We start from the raw sequence: 8,969 nt of genomic DNA, 5'->3' as shown, positions 1-8,969 counted from the left end.
TATTTTTGTTATCAAACGAAATAATAATTTGATCTAAGTAAGATCTTCTTAGATTTTTCTTCATGATTTGTAAAAAATCCTTATGTTATAGAAAAAAATGAATATCATTTGTGAAATCTGCGTAGCTGAATTATGAAAGATCCTTATTAAAACCAAATCAACTTTTATGAGGTTGAAATTCACAGGCCTATGTTATCTTAGTCTTGGAATTACTGTTCGAGGATATGTGGGCCCAATTATATTTTTAAACACATTTTAAATGTTTTTATGCACCAAAATGGATCATGACTTCGTTAATTTTCAGGAACTTTAATAACATGTGAGTTAAAAAACAAATTTACCCCAAAATATTATCGGTATTGTGATTAGAACCTCTAATTATTGTTGATGGTTCCTATGTACTTACATTAAAAAATTAGTGTTTTCATCCAATTTTTTGGTCAGTTCTTTACACTGAATATTGTAACAGGCATAAACATAAAATTATTCATAATGATGCAATATGTGGACCCCACTTTTAGTGAATGGTACAAAACAAAATGGTAACTTGAGGGTTAATTTTAACTGTTTTACTGAAGCTTCTTACTTTAGTTGTGAGCTAAAATTTGTGTATTGTATAAGCGTTTAAGGATTGCATGTCTTGCACAGTTTATTCCTTTTAACTCATGGTTTTATATAGTTTAATTGCCTGACACAAGTTAAAATTATAAGTTTAATTGTTTAAACACAGGTTTTATACAGTTAACCTAATTAGTAACTGATAAGCTCTAGTCATGTATGTTATCAGTAAACAATGTTTCTGCAAAATATGCATTAAAACACCTCAAGTAAAGACAGTTATAAAACAAATTCCCGATTCATCGTTATTTATTTGTACATTTATCACTTTAATATTATCAGTACTATGTCAATGATGGTATGATAAATATTGGAGGTTCATATACACAATTAAGATAACATATCAGCAGCTTGCTGTCAAACACTTATGTAGCTATTTCTATGATTTTTCTTCAATTATTCTTAATAGGTTTGATGATATATCTGAAAACAGCTTTCTTACTGTATTTTATCATTTCCTGTTAACACTAAAATTTAATTTAATTTGTACTTGTTTTTTCTTTACCATAGCTTAGTTGTTTTAATTAAACTTAGTGATATATATATATATATATAACGAAGTTATTATGTCATTTGAATAATACAAAATTTTATCTTGGTGTAGGTCAGTCATGTACAGATAGATAAAGCCATTCAAGAAGACCTTGATGTTAGGCATAAGCAGCTGATTAACAGACTCACATCCTTAAAAACTGAAAGTGAAGAGGTAAATGTAGTTTTGCTGTTAAGAGTTCAAAAATTGCTGTTTGAGTTATGAATTTGTGATATAAACATATAGCTTACTGAAGTGTGTATTTTACTTCAGTTAAAGCTGTTTATAAAAATGCTCAGTTATAAAACTACCAACTTCAATTAAAATGCACTTTACAATGATGGTGTTTGTTAATTTCAAAGTTAAAGTGTTTGACACTTAGGCACTATTGCTATACTAAAATAATAATATGAACTTCATAGTATTTGTACATGTACCCATACAGTCCATTTCTGAATTAACACCCAAGGCTATTTCTGTAAATGCAAACAGCCCTATTTTAGATTGCTTGAGTTCATAAACTTGAATAAAACACCACCATACATTTTAAACTCTTCTCTTAAGTGTTCTTTTTTTTTTTTTTACTGTATTGAAAAGGTTGATTATAATACCATGTCAGGCAGTGCCAGATAACTTGGATTGTGTCTATTATGTTTATTTATTTGTTCAATTTGAATAATGTCAGTTATTTTAGAATACTGGTCATTTTGTTTAGTGCCCTTTTTTGTGTATATAAAATCAAGTTTATGTTGTGGAATATATGATGCAATGTCACATATGAATCATTAAGAGATAAAATATCTTTTCAGATTTGGAAAACTATGGAGACAGCTGAGCAATCTCTTCTCGAAATGATAACAGCTAAAGACTATGATTGTTCTTCATTCTTCAAAGAAGAAGATAGTAACAAAAATGGTCTGAAACAGCCAGAAACTCTTGCATTGAAGCTTAGAGCTGACCGGCAGGAAACCGAAGACTTTTACCTAAATGTAAGTCCAGCAATCGCTTGTTGAAAATAAGAACTAATTCATTAAAAATTATCATGCTTTCATACTTTCATTTTTTATTTTACAAGTACATACTGAATACTTGTATTAAATTCTTAGAGGAAGATCTCTTTACATAATAAAGTTTATAGAGGTTAAGGTGTTATATTAAAACAATTTTCAAGTCTCTCCACATTGTTGCAGTATATGTTAAAATGTCCAGTTATTTACTATCTGATGACTGTGCATCTTGACAATAGCCCTACAGCACAATTTTCATTACAAAAACGATCTTTTGTAAGATTGTCATGTCCAAAGCACACCACTCCTTCATCCATGCCTTCTATGATCCACCAAGTGAAGGAGGATGATGAGTCCTTCCCCTCTCCCATTTCAATAGCATGAATACCCAAATTATTCTGCAGTTGATTGAAGTATGATATGGTTGAACAGATATGTCAAAGAAGCAACATGAGTGCATTTAACATGTGTCACTTTTCCAGCTGGAGACCCTTTATGATTATGTAGCATACTGTTACCTTGGACTTGTGGATGGCTTTTGCCACTAACTAAGTCTATCAATATCTTGTGTTGGAAAGTAATCAATTTTTGATGATTGATTGCACTACTTATGAAACATTAAACAATGTCATAATGTATTCCCGATACATTTTGTTCCACCATGACTTCATAATGGCTGTGATTTTTCACATGACTTTCTGATTTGCATATGTAAAATCATTTTAATATAGCATAATTAACCCTCATATTTTATAATTATCTATTTCATAATTTAATTTGCAAAATTATTTTAAGGATTATTTACTCTCAAGTGGAAGTTCTTTTTAGAGAACCAAACTTATTTTATAATTTGTCAGTAAAGTGTTTCTAAGAATTATTTATGTTTATGAAAGTTCTCTTTAGATAACCAAAAGTATGTTACAAATAGTTAGTAAAGTTCTTTTAACAGTTGTGTAAGAGTAAATTCTGTTTGAGTTTAACTTTTTTCATGTGTATTAAATTGTCCCACTGTTTAGTTAAAGAGATAAACAACCTATTACTCAATAAATAAATTTTTATGCTGTTCACTGTTTTAGCATGGTTGCTACTTTAAAAGGACTGAAAATGCAAATAGGGGTAAAAAAAGATAACGTTAATTTTCTAAAGATGAAATATGGTAAGGAATAATTGGCCTAGATCAGTAACAGAATATTTATATTTTGTACTATTACAGTATTACAGCAACTTAAACACAAAAAGGACAAATGTCAACTAGTTAGTAAAATTCTTAATAAAAATGTATACTAATCGTGTTAATTTTAAATTGTTTTAATTATTATTTTCAATACTCGGATAATTCTATTAACAATGTTCTTGGCACTTAATCGTAAAATGATTTGTCAGCTATTTAATAAAGAGTCCTCTAAAGGACTATCTAGTTGAAAGGAATAATATAGATTTTTGGAACAGTAATGTTTTTAAACATTTAATGCCTATGTTGTTATATTAGATTAAGGTAAAGGGTACTTTTTCATTTCATTATCTGAAACTTCTATTACACTGAATACAAAACAGCATTTCATAAAGATCTCTTAGTCTTGCTATAAATTATTAAGATGTTCAATAACATAGTAGTTAGCTGAAACTATGGCTGAAGTTTTAAGAGAAATAACTGATGTAAGAAGCATGTATTTTCCCCTTTGCTCTTACAAAAATTTTCTTAGCTAAAAAAAATGTAGATAAGTTATTGGAATGGTGTAAATTATCCAAATACAAAATTACATGTAGATGAAAAACAAAAATAGTGCATTTGGATTTCGATGTTTACCACCTTTTTATTTAAATAAAAATTGTGTTAAGAGTAAAAATGTCCTTTTAAAAGCCATATCACCTTTTCTTTATACAAAATTTATAAGGTGAATTATTTTTTATTTTAATCAACAAAGTTCGTCATATCTAAACTATTTATTTTTATCTCTTACAGAAATTTAGAGAATACACATTTGTAAACAACCTGATAGCAAGGCTTCAATCAAAGGCAGAGTTGATGAGATGTGCTTTGATTTCTAGCCAAGAGATAATCACTTCCGAGAGTTCATCCCCTCAAACTATACAAAGACCACATACACTTCCTCACAGAGCAAGGAAGAAGAGGATTGGTCAAACACCACTCGTTGGTCAGCCTAAGCTCTTTGGAGGAAGTTTAGAAGAATACCTTGATGTTAGTGGAAGCTTTTTTCTAATACATAAAAACGTGTTTAACTGATGTAGATGTGGTTTTATTTCAATTATGTTAACTTTTATATATACATGGTATTATTTTGGTTAGATCATGTTTGTAAAATTTGACTTTCTACTTTTTAAATAGCCTGTAATAGTAATTTTCACTTAGAATTTTATTCTTACATATTCAGCACTTCTACATACTGCATTTCATTATGTAATCTTCAGGTAACCAATCAGGAGATTCCAGTAATAATGAAGAGCTGTATCCGTATCATCAATCTCTATGGTGGGTTGAGATTTTTTAACTTCTCTACTGAAGTCAAAACAATGAACCTTCTTAAAATTATTTTACTGTATTTTATGTGAATGTTTCATTTTTCGTTTAGTCATAAGAAAACAATCGCATATGATATTTAAATAATAATCTTCTACTTTATGTATATACTCTGTAAATTCTTTTAATATTGTTACATAATAAGAAATGTTTGACAGAGTTTCCTGCGATATGCTTATTAATTTTAGGTTTCTAAATATAGTATAACTTGTGCTTTTAGGTCTTCACCATCAAGGGATTTTTCGGGTTTCCGGTTCTCAAGTAGAAATCAACAACTTAAAAGATGCCTTTGAAAGAGGTAATTATGCGTAACAAGCTGATATGTTTTCTTTATGACACCTTTTTCTTAAGTTAGAATAATGAGAAAGAAATTACATTAAAAAAATGGGTGCTCAAAAGATAATTTGAATATGCCGAACCTTGGCTTGATTATGGATTAATAAGGACAGTTGAAGCTCATGAAATTTTATAATTGAATTCAATTTGGGGAGAGCACCATAAATATTTTCGATTTGGTTAGATTTGTTTCATTAAGTAAAATACATTTCTTTTTTTGTTGTTGTTGTTGTACACTTTGTATTATGAAATTGATATAATATCTAATAAAGTAGGAGCTTCAGGATAATCTTCAGGATAACTAGGAGTACAATTAAATCAATCACGTGTTTTTTCAAAACCAATAGGAAATCCACTTTACTTTTGATTGCTTGAAAAATATTAAACTGTATACATGAAATATTAAATAAAATGTGATCATATGAGATCAAGAAGAAATTTAGTTAGCCACCTGATAGGTAGTCATGTTGCTGGGTATAAACTTAAGCACAATTGTTTTGTTTATATCAAAAATACTTTATTTATTACACTTCTTTCACATTCTTGTTTCCTTTATTAAGATCATCTTTGTGGTTTTCATCTTTCTGTTTGAGTAACCAGGAAATAGTTTCCTCTTACCTAGTTTCAGTGAAACTTCACTTGCTTTTGTTTTCTTCTCATTACCACCTTTTGGTTATAATTTACCTCAAATGTCATTAAAAGTCATAATTTAAATTTCTTTACTAAGACATTTAGAAGGTCTTTTAATTGAATTATTAACCATATTTTTTGTCACCTACAACCTTTCAAGTCTTTTTATTATTTGATATTTTGATCATGCTGTAGATGCATAATTGTGCCATGCAGAAGAGATTTATCTCCCATTAAAATAAATTGCAATTTCTGATATCATACAAAAACTTTAATTGATTATAATTTACCTTGTCTGTCAAGCATGCTAAAATTTGTGTATTTTGACAACTGTTTTATTATTAATCACTTCTTTTGTGAAGAGTTTCAGTATCAGAAATTCTGTTACACCTTTGTTAATGGCCCTAAACTCCATTACACATTAGACTGAAATTGGAACTGGTATTTCAATTCTTATGTGTGTGATAATTGGAAATGTTACATATTTTACCTTTCCATAACTAAAGAACATATCTTTATTGACTTCTACAAGTAAGTATGACTTTGGGGTTTATCTCCCTTAAATATGTTTAATAGAAATAATCATTGAGGTAGGTAATTTAAGGATTGTGGGATACCATACTAGGACTGTGATATGACTTAGTAGTGTGGTATTTCATTCTTCTTCATGCTCTTGTTGTCATCTTGTGCAGCCAGTAAGACTGCAAGTTGTTAAGTTAGTTTTATTCTTGGCCTAATATTTGTGGAACCTGTATTTTGCAGATACTTTAACTTATCTGCTAAATATTGGTGTACCTGAATACCACACATTCATAGACAGACAATGTTTGTCTTGTTCATATATTTTCTGTCCCCTGGTTGGACAATTGTTACTTTACGGATTTACAATGCTAAAATGGTTTGTTTCCTCACAGTGGACACAGCAGACAGCCCAGTGTGGCTCTGCTATGAAGTAAACAAACAAACAAATCTTGTATTTTCAGTCTTATTAATATCTGCATTCAAATATTTGTCTTTGACTAGTTCTTAAGAATTATTCACAGACAATTAAATAAGTTTCTATTTTTGGTTTAGGAGAAGATCCTTTAGCAGATGTCAGTGATGCAAGTGACATAAACTCTGTGGCAGGACTTCTTAAACTATATCTTCGGGAACTACGGGAACCTTTATTTCCTATATTCTTCTTTGAACAATTTGTGGAGATAAGTCGTAAGTCATGTTATAAAAGTTTCCACGAGTCTTGAAAGAGTTAACATAGGTAGTATATATATAAATGCACAACCAATGAAACACTTGTCTTTAGCCTTTATTCAGAGGATTCTTCCTTATATCAAAATTTAAGTAATCATCTCTAATAGACTGAAAACAAACCTTTATGTAAAGATCCATTTTGGTTTTATATACTGTAGAACAAATCATTTTTTTTAAGTGCTTGTTAAAACAATATTGAAAAGTTTTTAAAACATTCTTATTTGATTATTTTTTAATTTATAGAAGTGGACTCCAAGCAGGAATTCATTAGCAGAGTACGAGACATTCTCTCTACCCTTCCAAGATCCGTTTATACTGTGCTACAATACCTCTTTGCATTTCTCAATCAGTAAGCATTTTTTTAAATTTTATCTCTGAAATACATGTTTCTTTTCTATTGTTTTAAACATATGTATTACATTGTTTAAGTTTTACCTAATAATTTTCAATATGAATAGTGGGAATTACCAGTAATAAATCTAGGCCCAACAAAAACAAAAACAAAATTTAGTTTTGTCATGAAAATCTACAAAAATGGAAACCAGTATTGCAAACTTCTGTAGTATATCTCTCTCTCTGTTACCTACGCATTCTATATGTTTCATGATAACGTTAAACATTGTGATTTAGTTCATAAATATTATCAAGACAATTGTAGTTCAACATCTCTATGCACCATTAAATACGGATTAAGTGGATTTTAATAAGGATACATTTATTTTATAAAAAAAAATTAAATTTTCAGCTCTCATGTTTCAGTTGGGTTTAGGCCTAGTATTTATTGCACTCAACTCGCAAACTGCAAGTTGAAGGTTTGAATCCCTTTCACCAAACATGCTCATCCTTTCAATGGTGGGGGGGGCATTATAATGTGACAGTCAACATCCCACTATTCATTGGTAAAAAAAGTAGTCCAAGGGTTGGTGATGGGTGATGTTGACAAGCTACTCTTGTCTATTATTGCTAAGTTAGGGACAGCTAGTGCAGATAGCCCTCGAGTAGCTATGCACAAAATTCAAACAAAACAATCAGCTGTGTTAAAAGAAGTGAATGACCAGTTATTTTCCAACATCATCCAAATACTCTAGATGTTTGAACATATCTAAAAATTGTTTTTTTAATTTCATGCTTAGTTACATGAGGGCTATCTACACTAACTTTGTCTAGAGGGAAGGCAGCTAGCCAACACCACCTACCACCGACTTTTGGGTTTCTTTTGTCAAATTGAATAGTGTGAATTGACCATCAATGCTATAATGCATCCATGGCCCCAAAGCGAGGAGCACAATTTTTTCATTATTTGGAGGTAATGAGATCCAAACCACAGTTCCTCAGTCTGGCATGCTAATCACTGGGTCTCATTTGACCAAAGAGAAAATAAATTAGAATAATTTAAAATTAAGCAAGAAAGACAATTATAAATCGTAACTTTACATAATGAAAAAAATATCATGATATATTGCTTGAAAATGTAATGTTTTCAAAGATGCACTTGAAAGAGCATTTGAACATTTTACTACAACTTTTAATGAAGTCTAGTAAGAGGAAAGATGTTATGATGTGATGGTCAATCCCACTTTTCATTGGTAAAAAAGAAGTGGCAAAAGAATTGATGGTGTTGATTAGCTGCTTTCCCTCTAGACTATCACTTCTAAATTAGTGACAGCTAGCAAAGATAACCCTTGAGTAGCTTTGCACAAAATTCAATAAAAAAGCTGACAAGAGCCATAATATCCAAAGTATGCTGGTGTTTGATAGAGGAATCCTTTAAGTGATATTTGTGACCAAAATAAAGTTTTTGTGATAGATAGAAAACATTTGATGAATTTGTAATTGTAAAACCGGCAAAAGTAAATGTTAGGGATCTCGTTTAAGGATTTTTATGTATCTTGGGAGCTTCACATAGTTGGGGAGTTCTGCCATCTGTTATTCATAAATAATTATATACAATTTCTGTTATGTGTTTCTCTTTGTCTAGTTTTAACATAAGAGTGTAATTTGTGTTCATAATTGTTGTTTAGGTTTCTGATTTATCTTTTCAATTTATATTTTTCCT

The 8,969-nt window shown here is 29.9% G+C and overlaps 1 pseudogene; it reads left to right on the top strand.

Moving 5' to 3' along the window:
• LOC106463380 overlaps nt 1-8,969 on the top strand; it is a 39,551-nt pseudogene that overhangs the window by 19,116 nt on the left and 11,466 nt on the right.

The sequence above is a fragment of the Limulus polyphemus genome, unplaced genomic scaffold, assembly GCF_000517525.1.
Source record: "Limulus polyphemus unplaced genomic scaffold, Limulus_polyphemus-2.1.2 Scaffold1389, whole genome shotgun sequence".
In the NCBI taxonomy this organism is placed as follows: domain Eukaryota; kingdom Metazoa; phylum Arthropoda; class Merostomata; order Xiphosura; family Limulidae; genus Limulus; species Limulus polyphemus.
The sequence above is the reverse complement of the archived record's forward strand: the minus strand, read 5'-3'. Positions and strand labels throughout refer to the sequence as shown.